A 12,330-nucleotide genomic window follows, 5' to 3' on the forward strand; every position below is an offset into this window, starting at 1 on the left:
GCTGTTTACAAGTGGGGAAGGAAGCTTCCTCCAAGGCTTTACACCCCCTTCCCCTTGTGCCTCCTCCCTGGGAACTGGTGGGTTATCGGGGTGCTGCCCCCGTCATTGTTCTGGAGCACCAGGTCCAGAGTTTGGGGCATTCTGCGCTGGCATGCTCATCTGAGGATTCTGTTGTGCCCTCTGCATGTGACCCAGATCCCGTGCCATACTTTCGACCTGGCGTTCTAACTGTGAAACCCGCTGAGGCTGATAGGGGGTTCTATTTTCTCCCATGGGCTGATCCTGGGAAAGGTAGCTATCCCTTCTCTGGTAGTACCCCGGATTGGGAAGATTTGGGTACCCCTCCACCCTTGGCCTCCCCTCTCCCGGATTAGGTGGTCTGGACTCAGGGAATTGGGGAAAGAAGGATGGATGATTTTGGGGTTGGAAGTTGGGTGGATACCTGGGAAAAACGTTCTGCCCAGTATTTGGGGAATTTCTGCCCTCCTGTGGGAAGTTAGGAGGGAAGTTCCCTGGGTTAGGTGCTTGGCTGGATCCCCCCTTGGGCCGAAGGAGTCCACACATAACCCAGGATGGGTCGGTTACCCTTGTATCCCATTTGTGGGACTACCTCCTTGACTCCCTGTTTGTGACTGGCCCGAGGGCCTTCTTGGCTTAGAGTTATTCTGCGCAGGCAAGTTTTTATGCCCCCCCATCTCCAAATCTAAAATGGGGGCAACCTTTACCTCTGCCACCTTAGCAGCAGCAGGGGTGCTGGGTTGATTTGGGGCTTTTCTGGGCATTATTTTTATTTTCTATGGGTTTCTGCACCTCATAGATCCGGGTAGCCTGTTCAATGACCCAGTCTAGTGACCTTTTCTCATGAAAATCTCTCACTAGCTGGGTCATTATGTATTTGGGTAAGGCATGGAAAAATGTATTTACAAACTCTTTACTGTCCGTGCGCAACCTTTTGGTAGTCTGCGCAAAGGCACGCTTCAAATCCTGCACAAATTCTTGTGGGGCCTGATCCTCCCCACATGGCTGGCAGAATGTGGGGACCTGGTCTCCTGTGTCCTGTGACGCTCAGAGGAGTCTTCAGATCCCTCCTTGCTGCCATGATTTGATGAGTACCCTCACCCACTGACCTAACGGAGCAGAGGTTTTTAGAATGCCCTTATTGGGCTTACTCTCCTGGGGTTCCCCACTAAATTGCACTGTACTTAGGTGCCCATACCCGGATGCCCGCCCATCCATTCCTGGGTGGTACTGGCCTATGAGCCCTATACTTTTGGCTGGATAGTAATCTGCCATCCCTGTGGCCCTGTGCTCATGTGCGCCAGGGGACATGGGGGTGGCAGAGTCCAGGGACCGGGAGAGATGAAGGTCTCTGGTACCAGGGCTGCTGAGGTTATTCTCAGGTGTTTCCCTTTCCCAGCGAACCTCATCTCTATCAGCCCCTGCTCCCTTTTGCCTTGCAAGAGCCTGTGCTTTCAGTTCCTCAGTCAAGGTCTTACTAGACTCTATTAGTCTCTCCTGCATGGCTACCTGTTGCTGGAGCCTATCATTGTGCTGACAGAGAGCCTCATTCTCTCTCTGTGCTTCCTGGTTAGTCTTGGAGTACTGGGCCAGTCTTTGCTGCAGGAGGGTTACCTCCTGAGTCCCATCCCTACTGGCCTGTTCCTTTCTTGCCAGATCATCTTCCACCCTCCTGATGTGCTCAAACAAGTTTTTATGCTCTTTTTGAAGGTCACCCAGTCCCTGGAGGGCCAGGTGATTTTCTTCCATTTTTCTTTTTAAGTGGCAGACTTCCTGGCCTAAGGTGTCCCTTTCCTGACTAAGAGCCTGCATCTGTGCCGCCAGGTCCTCCCTCTGCCTTTGAAAGGCACTAGCTTTCTGGCGCTCCTCCACAAATTCTGTGTGGGTATCCAGGTCTTTCAGAATCAGTTTGTTGCTCTCTGCCTTCACCCTATTAGGTGGCTTTGCAGGGTGACTACCTGCTCTGCGCATGCCCTATTGAAGTCCAGTTGTTGCTCCAGCTTTTTCTGGCTCTGCAGTAGGGCGTCCAAACCTTCTTGGTACTCCTTCTGCAAGGCCAGAAATCTGGTATCCTGGTCAGACTTTTCCTGTTGCAGGATACCCATATCCTCTGGTACTAGGGCTCCTGAGGTTATGCTCAGGTGTTCCCCTTTCCCAGCGAACCTCATCTCTATCAGCCCCTGCTCCCTTTTGCCATGCAAGAGCCTGTGCTTTCAGTTCCTCAGTCAAGGTCTTACTAGACTGTATTAGTCTCTCCTGCATGGCTACCTGTTGCTGGAGCCTATCATTGTGCTGACAGAGAGCCTCATTCTCTCTCTGTGCTTCCTGGTTAGTCTTGGAGTACTGGGCCAGTCTTTGCTGCAGGAGGGTTACCTCCTGAGTCCCATCCCTACTGGCCTGTTCCTTTCTTGCCAGATCATCTTCCACCCTCCTGATGTGCTCAAACAAGTTTTTATGCTCTTTTTGAAGGTCACCCAGTCCCTGGAGGGCCAGGTGATTTTCTTCAATTTTTCTTTTTAAGTGGCAGACTTCCTGGCCTAAGGAGTCCCTTTCCTGACTAAGAGCCTGCATCTGTGCCGCCAGGTCCTCCCTCTGCCTTTGAAAGGCACCAGCTTTCTGGCGCTCCTCCACAAATTCTGTGTGGGTATCCAGGTCTTTCAGAATCAGTTTGTTGCTCTCTGCCTTCACCCTATTAGGTGGCTTTGCAGGGTGACTACCTGCTCTGCGCATGCCCCATTGAAGTCCAGTTGTTGCTCCAGCTTTTTCTGGCTCTGCAGTAGGGCGTCCAAACCTTCTTGGTACTCCTTCTGCAAGGCCAGAAATCTGGTATCCTGGTCAGACTTTTCCTGTTGCAGGATACCCATATCCTCTTTGATTTTAATGAGATACTGTCTACTCTCATTTTCTGACTCCTGGCTCCTGTGCAGCCTCTGCTCAGAAGAGACCAGGTCAGATTGGGCCTTCTCTAATGCCATCTGTTGCCTATTTGCCAGATCTTGGCCTTCAGCACATTTGTCCTATATCGCTCCCATATATAAATATAAATATTCCGCTATCCTGACAATCTTGTCGTGCTCATCTTTGGCTTTAGGGGCCATATATAGTTCACTCAGGGCCACGTGTAATGGACCCTGATCTCTCCATATGTCTGACCCTGTTGCAGTGATCTGGGGTGCGATTGCCTGCAACCACACCATCTGGTCTTGTTCCGTCCATTCACCTCTCACAAACAGCTTATGTAAGAGGTGCTCTCTGGCTATTTTGATATCAACCAATGTCGTAATTCTGGAAATTGATTTCCTTCCTGACTTACAGAAGTTAGTATTTTATTTTGCAAAACAGACCGTCTCCTTAGAGCGTCCTTCTTTGAGGGATGCTTTTACAGTGTAACACAGCGCGGTGATCCAACAGGATTTATGTATCCTGTCAGTTAGCACACTGTATTAAGCTGCACAAGTGGTAGATCTAATCCAGACGTCCCGGCTCGAGCCCCCCACTCTGTTAAGGGACTTCAATTCAGCACTCCAACTAAGTCAATGCCTAGTCTGGGATGCCCAAGGGAAGCCCTTATTTATATATTTTTATGACACGTTCATAGATCTGGATGATAAACCCTTGTATAACGCCTCTCTCTTTGAATCCGCCTGACCTCACTGAGCCAAGAAGTAGGTTTGTTTGCAAATTAAAAGATTTATTTGAAAAATTAAACAATATATATATATCACACTTTTAAGAATAAATTAATATTTGATAAAACACTTATGAATATAATATTGATCAACAATGGGTAATGTTACAATTGCACACTCTTTTCAATCAGTGAGGAGTTAGTATAGAAAGGATGAGGTAGCAGAGAATACTTTTATGGTTTCAAGGAAATGCAATGATGGAAAAGAATGCAGCACAGAAATAAACTGATATGGTTTCAACAAGAGATAATATGATCACTTTTTCCCTTGTGGCAATTCACTCCCCCCCTATGCAATGTAAAGAGATGGAAAAGAGAGCACACAATTTTCAGGAATATAATCAAATGCAATACAAATTCTAGTTCCCCCCTCGCAAGCTTAGAGCAACCGGTATGCTTTTAAAACATGCAGAAATACTTTTAATGTGATTTGTAATGAAGTGAAAATGTGCTAAAATGATTTCAATTCTAGGAGAATCAGGGTAGGTGACAGCTACTTTGAATTAGTTCAGGTCAACACTATCAGTGATTCATGAGGGATTATCAGGTTGAAAACGGGGTTCAGCAGCTGCAAGCAAAAGACAGCTATTTTTAACGTGTGGTAAAACTGAGCCAAATTGCAATTCGCTGCACTTTTTCCAAGTGCGTCAAGCGCGATTACGGAAAAACTATATGGAGTAGAAAGTCTTGGTACTGGCACCGTGGTCTGGGTCTCTGATTCCGACAAAATTTCTAGCCAGAAGCAAACAGCACAGCCCGGCTGTTGAATAGTTTGGTTAGGTGGCTGGATTCTGAGGCCTGCTGAGAAAGATTCAGCTATTGGACTAGGCCTCTCTGCTGAAGACTGGATTCTAAGTTCTGGTTCTGGAGTCTTCTAGCAAAGCGCTTCGCAAGAAATCAGTTTGAAGTGGAAAGTGAATGTCCCTACCTGGGTTTCAATGGCTCTTTTTATGTCTTTTGAAAGTGGATGGGAAGGCTGACTTTCTATGCCCAACCCTCTGAGGATCCTGATAGGCTATATGATTCTCTGTCACCTGACTGGGGAACTGAGTTGTGAGTCATCCTGTGTCATGAGACATCATTTTTATGGCATACAGAAAGAACACTCCCCTTGTCACTTTGCACACAAATCTATTTCTGACTTAAATGCATAATTATCCATGTACAATTTTTCTAATATTATATGCCCAGTTAACATATTTTCTGTAGCGCCAAACCATCCGATCCCTGTCTTTGTAAGATGTTGTGTTCACTTCTGACAGAATTCTGCCCTTTTCATCCAGAACACAACCTCTAAACTTTTCCAGAATTTACACAAATGTGCGCAAGGAATATGGGCATCAGATGATGAAGTGTCAGATTTTTAACATACATACATTTGGAGTAATACCCTATTTTCCACTACTACCCCCCCAGAACATACCACAGAGTCCTAACACCTCTTAAAATGTGCACAGAAAAATCACAGGAATCATGATATTATTGATATAATTTTGACAATTATGTACTATGAATTATCCATCTTTCTAAAATTATGCTCTGGCCCAGAGGGGTGTGGTTTCCCAAAGCACATGGGGGAATTTCTGGTTTGTCCACTTCCTCCAAGCTCAGCTGGCTCACAGAGGCAGTGCCCCTCCCATTTCCTTCCAAGAGGAAGCCATTTACGACCCCCTGATTTAGCAATGGCTTGTAGCAAAGGGAGTTCATTCTTCTGTTTTTCCTGCAGTCCCAGGTGCTCCTCTCCTGATTCAATCAGAGAGGTGTGATCTCCTTTTGGTGGAGGCAGCAGAAGGCAGGCCAGGCCTGGGAATGCAGTTGCTGGGCAAGTTTCAACTCCTGTCGGGGGTAGTTGCCGGGCAGAATTCAGTCCCTTTAAGCCAGGCTTCAGCCATAGGTCACTTTTGTTCCCATTTTTCTTCATTCAAATCAAACTTACAAATTTGACACATGCAGCTAGAACGCTGATTCTAAGTTCAAAACGATGACATTTAAAAAGTTGCAACCTATGTGACACTCAAAAGTAGGTCACTCATTTATTTTAAACAGTTCGATTTTAGTGGCTTTAAATCCAATTTCACTTAAACTGCTGACATCCACAGCCCAGCCAGTTTTGTTATGAACATTATTTTAGGCTCTTCATCTTTCCAGATTTGGTATGCACACAAGAATTAATTCTACCAGACATCTGCTGGTGTTCAATAAGATTTTTGAATATCTTGCAATGTTTGAAATAGGCATTTTGAGCTTGCTTTGCAGAAACACATGTGATTTCAAAGCGCTTTTTTGAGCTAACAGGCACTGCTGTTTTTCCTTTGACAACACGTTTCACTCATGTCGCTTCTGGCCCATCACGCTCGCACAGGTGGGTGGCAGGTCAGGCGACCATTTCGGTGTGCGCAAAAACTGCAGGGTTTTCCTGGATTCTGGCGCAATTGTGGGCTTTTCGGCCATCTTGGATTTTCTAAGCCCACAGCACCAAATGTTGCAGCATAATAACTTGAACGTGGGTTGATACACCTGACATGGTGGATTGGAAGCTGTGACCTGCAGGTTATGTTCACATCTCCGGAGTAAGCCCATAACTCAGTTAACCCGGTTGTAAGAAAGTAACTGTATTGACTGATGATCAACAGTTCAAGTACATTTGAGATTGATTAAACAAATTATGATAATGCATAGAATAGCTGCCTCCTTCTAATGAATTATCTGCATCAGCACTGTTTGGACAGTGCAGGTTTGCACAGTAGATGCAAAAAGGGGGCTATTAAAGAAAATGTGCACCAATGCAAGTGCTATTGGCACCAGAGCAAAAATTGTCCTACCGCAAAAAAAACATAGTCCGTCAGTGAATTTTAGCAGGACAATGCTTCCCCTAGTCCTATTCCGCATCCCTGGTGCAAAACTGTATATGCTATGAGCCTTATTTACAAAAGGTTTTATTTTTAATATGCATTTTTAATATTGTCTTGTAACAAAGTTCACTTTACAGTAAATGTTTTTAAGTCGTATCCCTTTACCTACACCGGCCCATATACCCTCTGCCATATTCCCCCATCTCCATCGCAGTAGTAATGCCTATTACATCCATCACAACATGATAGTTTGGGTTCCCCAATCCGGGAGGGGAGGTCCTTCCCCCAACCCCTTGCTTTTCAACCCTCCACATCTCATCCCTTCATATCTTAAGGTGTTTGGATGGGAGCCCTCTCAATCTGTACTCCCTTTCTTCCAATGCACGATATTGGTCCATTGCCTCCCCCCCCCCAGTGTTATGCTAGGGGTATCAGGTCCCCCCATTTTGCAGAGCTATCCCTTTTTGCCACTATAAATGCCGTTGACAAAAAAATGTTCTCCCGGTTGAGAGATCGCTATCCCCCCTCACGTTCAACAACACCAACCTGGGATCTTTGGATTTGGAAACCCAGTACCTCTGACATTGTATCACAAACTCTCTTACAGTAGGGTTGCAGTTTTGGGCATCCCCAGATCATGTATAGGAATGTTCCTACCTGGGCTTTACATATAAGGCAGCTGGAGTATACAGCCCTCCCTATGCGGAACAAGCCCTCCCTGGTATGATAAATCATGTGCAGTGTTTTATATTGGACTAGTCTTAGCCTGCTGGATATGTATACTTCTCTAGAAGCTATTTGGATGTCAATCAATTCTTCATCTTCTAATGGGCCTAGGTCAGCCTCCCATTTATGATTCAACTTCTCCAATGGCGGCAAGGTGAAGCTATCTATAGCCTGATTTAAGACTGCGATCACCTGTTTGTTCAGTTTTTCTGTCAGCAAATTTGCTTCCGGCAGTGTGCGTTCTGGGATTTCAGCGTATACTGCATGATGTATGCATAAATAGGTGTACCTGTCTGTATTATTCAAGTTAGTTTTGTCTGCTAAACTCTGTAAGGGCACTAGTGCCTTCTGCTGAGTGGCACCTCCACCTTTTTAATTCCCTTCACAACCCAACATGGGTGGTTGCCTAGCTTCATTATTTCAGGTAGGTCAGGGTGTTCCCACAGAGGTGATGTCAGTGTTGGTTTCCTTTACCACTTCCCTTCTTCTGTAGTTTATTATCTGTCCAGTGAGTAGTAACTTTTTCCAGGGGGGGGCGAGGGACTCCCATATATTATTTGCAGTGGGGGATGACTGTTCATCAATTCCATCGCCAATTTTATGCGTGCTGTGTCAGGGATCACAAACACCCATTTGTTCAATGTCACCAGCTGTGATGCCCAATAATACTTCTGCATGTTTGGAAGCCTTAAACCCCTTTACCAGACCGATCATGCCAGGGTTCTGAGAGCTATCTTTTGAGGTCCCTGTCCCCAGATCAGTTCTCTCTGAAGAGTCTCGATCCTCTGGAAAATGCCTCCAAGGATTCTAACTTGGGTGTTTTGGAGCACAAAGAGCAACCTTGGTAGGGCCATCATCTTAACAATATTTATTCTACTAATGAGCGATGTAGGTAAGGCCACCCCCGGTGTTTGACATTTCTCTTGTAATTTCGAAAGTACGAACTCCAAATTGCCTTCCAGAAAGACAGCCTCTTGCATGCCAAGTTTAATGACCAGGTTTTGGAAAAGGGATTGTAGTCATTTTTTGTTTGCAGTCCTCACGGATCGCCTGGGCCCCTCCCTTAACCGAGAACAGTACCGATTTCCCCCAGTTAATCCTGAGTTTGCTGTGGTCCCAAAATGTGTGGATCAGTTCCATTGCTCTGGGGCCAGAATTCTTTAGGTCTCCGAGTTAGATTAGAAAATCATCTGCATACAATGATATACATTCTTCACCCCCACCAGGCCATCGGAATCCTGTTAGTCTTCGATCCCCTCTAATTGTCTCTGCCAACCGTTCAATTGCCAATAGGAACAACACTGATGAAAGCGGTATCCCCTGGCAGATGCCGTTCTGCAGTGTAAATTCACCTGACATATACCCATTTACCGTGGACAATGGTTGAGCGTACAGTAGCTGCGTGTCTCGGCTTCCCCACTCTCGCAGACACCTTGTGCAGATCTTGCCTCAGGAGGCCCATGTCCAGTCCTACTGCATCCTTTTTTTGTTCTAAAGTGATTTGGGATTTCTGAATGGCTTTTAGGATTTCCTGTAGTGAGTGGTTAGGGAGAAGTTCATTCTGCAGGGCCATGCCACCTTTATCTATTTCTTTTGCACGGAACACTAATATGGTTGGTGTGATGAATGGGTCCATTTTGGCTTGAGGACCCGTCTTTCTGTTCTTCCTGCGTGTCTTGACCATTGCACTGTGGCCTTCCTCTCTCTCAGCCGGTCTTCTCACAGAGACACAATTGCTAGAGCCCCGTTTTGCACAATCTGGAATTTTGAGCATATGTATTACTTCTGTATATGCCAATGTCTCACTTTCTTTTTGCACTTTGTGGTTCCTGCGTCCACTTCATTACAATCATTCCTACTGCAGTGTACACATCCTACTTTCCTTTAGATGGACCAGGACTCTGGTTCTCTCTTTTCCTCTGAGTCCTTCTCGGGGCGGTAGTCTTTGGCGTAACCAGGGGGGTGGGCTTTCGTTACTTTCCTGTTCGAGGCAGGTGATAATGGTTCTCCCTTTGCACCTGGTTTCTTCTTGGGGCAGTGATTTTTATTTGCCTCCTTGGTGCTTCCACGGGTGGATGGTATGGGGTGGCATCTCTTACCCTTGCCTCTTCCCGCACAGTTCCCACACTCATGGTGTATGTAGTGCCTCTGCTATTCCAAGAGGCTCAGCAGAGAGTGCAGGCCCTGTTGTCCCTTCACGCTTGTTAGGGAGGGGGCACAGTCTCACTACCCCTCCACCCGTACCTGCAGGTGTCCAGGTAGATGGCTCCGGCTGGGTGCCTACCCGCCACCGTGTCAGCCTCTCCACTCCCAATAATCCACTTACAGCCTCACCTTTCCCTCGCTCTCACCTTCTCTTCCTCGGGAGCGGGCCTCTGTCCTCCGTGGTCTGGCTTTCCGTTTCCTGTTCGCCGGCCCCTATCCAATCTGCTCCTGTCAAGTGAGAATGGGGTAGTCCACGCCATCCCAGTCCCTCACCTCTGCCGGAATGCCACCATCTTGTATGCCACAGGACAAGGTATTGGTCCCTGCCTCACTTCGTTCCATCGACTTCTCTGGACGTGTGAATGGATCAGCCTTTTCTTGTTTTTTTCACTCATCAGTCCTCTGCCGGTGTGGTTAAAACACCGGGTATTACGGGAGTTTATGGATGTGTTTCTTTCTGTCGGTGCGGAACCATCTCTCCATGCGACTACTGCATGTCGCCGCTCAACAGCGCCGCCCTACAAAAGTGTTTTTAATGGGAAAATCCTATTGGAAAACACTGTATAAATCAGTCCCTATGTTTTTTTTCCCTATTGACATTTTTCCATTGGTGCTAATTGCACTCACATTCATGCAAAGTTTCTGTAATAGCACATCCTCAATGCACAAGTGGGATGTGTCCACCCAATGAATGTGTATTGCAACTGGCTCTCTCATTGCAGGAGCCAATGCTATTTTAAGGTTAGCTTTGCTCCTGTTCAACTCTGCAGAGCTGGTTACTAGCTCTCCAGTATGGCCAGAGAATGTATGTAAATTATTTGAGGCGAACCCTTTCCTAGTCTACCGGAAGAGTAACAAAACTACTCTCATCCACTTCAGTCTCACGTCTTTGCACTCATTCTAAATAAACATGTGAAGAACATGTGTTTGCGGCATATACCAGTGGTGTTGGAGGAAAATACACCAATGACACAACAGGGAAGAGACCTTTTTTTGTGGTGACATATTGGGATAATAGCCTTACTTTACCCGGGTGGACTCGCTGTTAAGCTTAAGTGCTGTAATGTTATATTATAAAGTTACATTGTTTTCCACTGCATCTTTCAATTTCCATAAGAAGGCTAGTGTTGCGTATTTCTAATACCACCAAAAATTCACAAAATAAATAGAACACATTACGTATGACAATATCTGATTTTGTAATGATTTGCTATATCTGACTAGAGGGTGCAGAAAGTGACACTGTGCTAGTGACAGGGGCGCTGACCAGGTGCCAGATTACAGAAACATTGCAATGGTGAAAGTGCAAAGTTGCACCGTATTAGCACTACGGCAAAATTGCCCCTCGTGCAAAAAAACATTGAGGTCATATTCGAAACAATTTGCTTCGTCACAAATACCATTGTTCATGGTAAAAGCACTGGGGCAAAAATGTCCCTAGTGCAGAAAACATGCACTTTCAAAGCATTTTTGCAACAGGGCAAACTCTGCCCTAGTGCTAATGTGGAATTTGTTAGCACTAGGGCAAAGTGTGCCCTGTTTCAAAAATTATTTAAAGTGAATGTTTTTTTCACCAGGGCAATGTTTGCCCTAGTGCTTATACCATAACAAATGGAACTTGTCTCTGTGAAAATGTTTTCGAATATGGCTTCAATATTTTCTGCATTTGGGCAAACTTTGCCCTAGTGCTAATACATTTCAACTTTGCACTTCCGCCGGTGCAAAGTTTCTCTAATCTGGCCCCAGGTGGCGAAGTTCCAGGACTTGTTTCTGGAGTGATGCGCAAACCTACGCTGCTCCTTCCCCAGAGCACTTGGCCCTCTCTGCCAGGGGACAGCAGAGGAGAGGCACATGGAAATGTTAGTCTGGAGAAAAATTCACAGTCTGCTGATGGACACACAAAGAAAACAAAGGTTTGAAAATTGTTGGTGTGTGAAATGCTGTCACTGTAATTGGAGGAAATGCATAATTTTTCACTCTGAAATTGCGAAAATGTGGATTATTTTTCTCCATTACCCATCTGGCTTAGTTGCTAAAAGAAATCCTGCAGATTATACAGGATTTCGTTTTAGCAAAATTATCTGAAAGCTAAAACCAAGAGGTTTCACTAAGATGCTGAAAAGACTGCACATTTTCTCAGTAATCGGTAATCTAGTGGAAAACCCCTCACATAGTGTGTCTGGTAAATATCAAGCAACATTCCCCTTGCTCACTTTTCTTTCAAACAGTGTGTGGGTTTTGAAGTCAACCAAACCAATTTTGTAGAATACCTTTACAACAAATGCAATACATAATATTGTTTCATTTCACCGATTATGGCATTACGTGGAAAATTTGATACATTTTCACTAAATTGCCAAAATGAAAATTGCCAAATTTCGGACATCCCCGGAGAAAACAAGGCTCCACGCGGGTGTGTGTACGGCAACAGTAAGCCCATTGTTTGTCCCTTCAACCACCCAACGGACCTTACAATCTCCCTATGCAGACAGTAGTCTCCAGGCACATGCGCCTTGCTTGTTGCTCTGAATGTATCCTGCCTGCAACCCCAACAGGCTCAGGCTGCAGCCCTTTTTGTAAAGTGCATCGATAATCTAGGGGTGGACCACTTCTACCACCGACCCTAACACCCTAGGATCAGCCAGTCAATGGTACCTTTAGACAGGATTTGAACCCTTCATTCCAGGAACACCCTGTAGTGCAAAATGTACCCACAATGTTCCTTTCAGTGGTATTCTGAACTTAACTCAATGAGTTTATGTTACCCCAAGGCAGGTACATGTGGTTTTACATGGACATTTGAAAGCTGTTGCTGGGAATGTAATCCTGAATCTGGCGGAA

This window comes from Ambystoma mexicanum, chromosome 4q (assembly GCF_040938575.1).
Source record: "Ambystoma mexicanum isolate Mex_15411 chromosome 4q, UKY_AmexF1_1, whole genome shotgun sequence".
Classification (NCBI taxonomy): Eukaryota; Metazoa; Chordata; class Amphibia; order Caudata; family Ambystomatidae; genus Ambystoma; species Ambystoma mexicanum.